This window comes from Balaenoptera borealis (genome assembly GCF_965194805.1).
Source record: "Balaenoptera borealis genome assembly, chromosome: X".
Lineage (NCBI taxonomy): Eukaryota > Metazoa > Chordata > Mammalia > Artiodactyla > Balaenopteridae > Balaenoptera > Balaenoptera borealis.
Genome location: NC_138881.1, coordinates 127,351,264 through 127,357,057, shown reverse-complemented (window position 1 = coordinate 127,357,057; position 5,794 = coordinate 127,351,264).

Below are 5,794 nucleotides of genomic sequence, written 5' to 3'. Positions count from 1 at the left end.
GGGCGCCGCCGTGGGTAGTGGGAGAGCGAGGCCCCGCCCCGGCTCCGGCCCCGCCCGGCCCGCCGGTCTCGATTGGCCCGGAGAGTGGGGGGGCTGGAAGGGGGCGTGGCCTAGCCCGGGGTGGGTGGGTCAGGCCAGACCCCAGGGGAGCTGCGCGGTGGGGCCAGGTGAATGTACTAATGAATGAATGAATGAACTAGCGAATGAACCAACAAGACCACGAAGGAGGGAACGAAGGAATGAAGAGGACCCCTCCCCCTTGGGCGCCTTTAGGACGGGAATATGGGTGGGGGGATGAGAACGGAGGGCGACGGAGAGCAAAGCCAGCCCCCACTGGAGGGGTCAAAGCGCCTCGGTCAGTCACGGAAGGTGTGAGCTCTCGCCGTGCCAGGCACTGAGAATACAGCTGTGAGCAAAACCAGGCTGCAATCCCTGCCCTCAGGGGGCGCGCATTTGGCGCCCAAGAGCTCCTGTGAGTATGTTTGTGTGTGGGTGTGTGCGCGCGCGCGCGCGCCCGCGTGCTCGGGTAAAGGTGGAGGGGAAAGTCACTTGAGTTAATTTCAAAATGGCAGGTCATACTGAGAAGAGAAAAGAACAGGATTCTTGGATCGGGGCTGCTGCAAGTAGTGACAGCCACTTCCAGAGGAATTTCTGCCAGTCAACAAAGATCTAGGAATCTGCTGCACCCTGCAGTGTGCTAAGCCCACCGATGCTTTCTTGAAGATTCCTGTTTCGTAAGGAATACAGTAATAAACAAGGGTCAACAAACAACACACAAGAATGACAAGAACTGTGAAGAACATCAATTAGGGGGGTGTTTGGGAGTGATGGGTGGGGAATTTCAGTGAGGCTATGGTTGATATGAGACTTGAATGACAAGAAGGACTCAGCCGTGTGAAGGTTGTTGATAGGAAGAGCATCCACAGGTAAAAGGAACAGCAAGTGCAAATTCCCTGTGATAGGAACCAACTGGGCATATTCTAGGATCAAAAGGAAAATGCTGGACAGCAGTAAGCCAAGGGAAAAAGAGCCACACTAGCTGGGCACTGAAATTAAGTCTGAAGGACACGGTCTAACTTTTTTGTTCATTTTTTATTAGTATACATTTATCGTTTTATTAGTGATAATGATTATAACCAACTTCTTAAATATTCTTGTAACAATTTTATCTGTTAGATGCTACCAACTTTTTTTAATTTACCTTCCACATTTTATTATGAAAACTTTGCAACATACAGATCAATTGAAAGATTTGTACGCATATACCAATCACCAGTATTCTACAATTAGCATTATGCTACACTTGCTTGATTGCATGGTCATCCTTATTTAACTGATCCATTTCAAAGTATCAGTAAGTTGCAGACATACAAGCACACTTCACTCCTTAACACCTCAGCACGCATAGCATTACCTAGAGATCAATACCTGTTTACTGTTTTTTTTTTTGGTTTTGGAGGTAAAATTTACATACAGTGAAATGCGCAAGTCTTAAGTGCCCCATGCAGTGAGTTTTGACAAATGCATACGGCCAAGTTCTTGTCAGGATACTGAACATTATCAACACCCCAGAAATTCCCTTTGTGCCCATTCCCAGTCAGCTCCCACCACAATTCCACACAGAGGCAACCGCTGTTCTAAATTTTTTCCATCTTAGATTACTTTCACCTATTTGAGAACTTCATATGGATGGAATCATGTGGTATGTACTATTTTGTGTCTGGTTTCTTTCATTCAGTATGATGATTTTGAGATTTATCTATGTTGTTTAATGTGTTGCTTCTTTCCTTTAATAACTGAATAGTATTCCATTATCTGGATATATTCGAGTTGGTTTTTATTCATTCACCAGTTTATGATCTGGTCTCTTTTCATTTTGGAGTATTATAAATAAAGCTACTGTGAACATTCGTGTACAAGTCTGTGTAGACATATGCTTTCATTTAGTTGGGTAACTACCTAGAAAGGGAATTGCCACATCATAGTAGAGTTGTTTTATAAGAAACTGCCAGAATATTCTCCGAAGTGGTTGTACAATTTATGTTCCCACAGATATGTATGAGAGTTCCTTTTCTTTCCAATCCTCCTCTGTATTTGGGGTTGTAAGCCTTTATTTTTAGCCATTTAAGTGGGTGTGAAGTGGTAACTCATTGTGATTTTAATTATCTCCCTGATGACTAATCATGTTGCGTGTGATGTTTTTATGTGTCTGTTCAAATAGCTTGCCCACATTTATGGGTTGTTTGTCTTTTTATTATTTACTTGTAGGTGTATTTTTTTTAAAAATAGCTCTTTTGAGGTATATTTGACAAACAATAACCTGGACATGTTTAAGCTGTACTATCTGATAAGGTTTGACATATATATATATACATATATATATATATGTTCATGAAACCATCACCACAATCAAGGCAATTAAAGATATCCATTACTCTCAAAGTTTCCTTGTGTCCCTTTGTAGTCCTTTTCTCTTGTCATTTCTTCTTCCTCTTGTCCTCAAGCAACCACTGATCTGCTTTCTGTCACTATAGGGTAGTTTGCATTTTCTAGAGTTTTATGTAAATGGAATCATATAATAAGTGTACTTTTGTATCTGGCTCCTTTTACCCAACAAAATTATTTTGAGATTTATCCATATTGTTGCATGTATCAACAGTTCACTCCTTTCTATTGCTGAATAATATTCCATTGCATTAATGTACCATAATGGGTTTATCCATTCATTGGTTGATGGACATTTGGGTAGTTTCCAGTTTGGGGCAACTATAAATAAAGCTTCTATGAACATTTGTGTACAAACCTTTATATGGACATACATTTCCTTTTACCTTGGGTAAATACCAAGGAGTGGTATGGCTAGATAATATAGTAGAGGTATGTTTAACTTTCAAAAAAAACTACGAAATCGTTTTCCAAAATGGTTGTACCATTTTACATTCCCACCAACAGTGTAGGAGAGCTCCAGTTGTTTCCTTTTACCTTGGGTAAATACCAAGGAGTGGTATGGCTAGATAATATAGTAGAGGTATGTTTAACTTTCAAAAAAAACCATGAAATCGTTTTCCAAAATGGTTGTACCATTTTACATTCCCACCAACAGTGTAGGAGAGCTCCAGTTGTTTCCTATCCTTGTCAATACTTGGTATGGCCAGTCTTAATTTTAGCCATGCTGATAGGTATGTAGTGTAATCTCATTATGATTTTAATCTGAACTTCCCTGACTAGTGATATTGATGTCAGCCATCTGTTACTCTTCTTTGGTGAAGTGTCTACTTAAACCTTTTGCCCATTTTGCAGTATTATTATCAGGTTGTTTGTCTTCTTATTAAGTTGCAAACGTTCTTTATATATTCGGAATACAAGTCTTTTGTCAGGTATATGCTTTGCAAACATTTTCTCCCAGTCTGTAGCTTGTCCTCTGAAGAGCACAAATTCTAAATTTTGATGAAGTTAAGTTTATCAATCTGCTCTTTTATGGATTGTGCCTTTGGTGTCATATCTAAGACATCTTTGTCTAACGCAAGGTCACAAAGATCTTGTTTTCTTTTAAAAGTTGTATGGTTCTAGGTTTTATATTTACTTAGGTTTCTGATCCATTTTGAGTCAATTTTTGTGTGTTTTGTGAGATATGGGTCAAAGTTCTTTTTTGTGCACGTGGATATCCAATTATTTCATCATCATTTGTTGAAAAGACTATCTCTACTGTAATTTTTTGCCTATATCAAAGATCAGTTTTCCAGAAATTTGTGGATTCAGGGCTGTCTATACTGTTCTATTGATGTATTTTCTATCTTTATACCAATAACATGAAGTTTTGATTAGTGTAGTTTTGTAATAATCTTTGGAATCAGATAGTGTAAGTTCTATAACTTTGTTCTTTTCAGTGTTGTTTTAACTAGTCTAGGTTTTCTTGCATTCCCAAAAATGGGATTTGGGGATTTTGATTGGGACTGGTTTAAATTCTGTAGATCAATTTGGAGAGAATTGACATCTTTTCACCAATATTGAGTTCTTTGAGCCATAAACTAGGTCTCTCTCCATTTATTTTGGTCTTTAATTTCTCTCACCAATATTTGGTATTTTTCAATGCACTGTTCTTTCATATTTTTTGTCAGATTTGCTCCTAAGTATTGCACATTTTTGATGCTATTGTGAGTGGTATTGTTTTTAAAATTTTTAATTTCTGATTGATCATTGCTAGCATATAGGAATACAATTGATTTTTGTATATTGATCTTATATCCTGCAGCCTGCTGAACTCACATATTAGTTCTAGTAACTTTTCTATAGATTCCATTGCATTTTCTAAATAGATAATCTTGTCATCTGTGAACAAAGACAGTTTACTTCTTCCTTTCCAGTCTGGATGCTGTTTACTTCTTTTCCTTGCCTAATTTCCCAGGCTTGAACCTCCAATACAATGTTGAATAGAAAGTGTAAGAGTGGACATCCCTGTCTTCATTCTGATTTTAGGGGGAAAGCACTCAGTCTTTCACCACTAAGGATGATGTTAGCTGTAGGTTTTTTATAGATGTCATTTATCAGGTTGAGGAAGTTCCCTTCTATTCCTAGTTTTCTGGGAGTTTTTTTTTTTTTTTTCATGAATGGATGTTGGATTCTGTCAAATGCTTTTTCTGCATCTATTGAGAATATTGCTATAGTCGGAATGTATCCCCCCGCCCCCTCCCCCAAAATCGTATGTTGAAATCTTAACTCCCAAAGGTGATGGTATTAGGAGGTGGGGCCTTTGGGAAATATTTAGGTCCCAATGGGATCAATGCCCTTATAAAACAGGCTCCAGAGATGCCTTGCTCCTTTAGCATGTGAGGACCTAGCAAGAAGTTGCTGGCTATTAACTAGGAAGGGAGCCCTCACCAGGATGCAACCATGTTGGCACCTTGATCTTGGACTTCCAGCCTCCAGAACTGTGAGAAATTTCTGTTGTTTATAAGCCACACAGTCTGTGGTATTTTGTTATACCAGCCTGAATAGACTAAGAGATATGTCATATTGTTTTTATTTTTATTTTGTTAATATGCTGAGTTACGTTGATAAAATTTCAAATGTTTAAACTTGTATTCTCATTATAGACTACTTAGTCATAATATGTTATCATTTTTGTATCTTGTTGAACTCCATTTGCTAAAATTTTGTCTAGAATTTTTGCGTGTATGTTGATGAAACACATCAGTCTGTAATTTTCTTTTATATGATGTCTTTGAATGGTTTTGATATAAAGCTAGTGCTGGCCTCGTTGAATGAGTTGAATGAAGTATTCTTTCCTCCTCACGTCTATGGAAGAGTTTGTGTAATATTGACATTATTTCTTCCTTAAATAATTGGTAGAATTTGATATTCCCGCTTGCATATTTGTTTACACGTGAGGGCAGGCTGCAGAGGATGTCATGCTGGGTGGCTAAAACTTCAGAGACCCAGAGGACACAGTTCAGGGTGACCACAGTGGAGGGAAAGTGAGAAGGAAAATCCTGGACAGGAAAGAACCACAGGCACAGAACCCAAATTTGGCATATAAACTCTACCCAAATCTCTGGTGACACTGGGATGTGTATGTACAGGGTAGACTCCAAGAAAATAACTGAGCAGAGATTTCAGATGACGCTCAACACAGGGGAGACAGAGTTTGGAGTCTGAGTTTAGCTAAGTTAACTGGCTGCTAAAGCAGCAGCAGCAACAATAACACCTCTTTGGAGAAATATAACAGAAAGCAAGAAGCCAGAGCCACTAGAACACATTATTGACAATGTCCAGGATATGATGCTTAATTACTAGA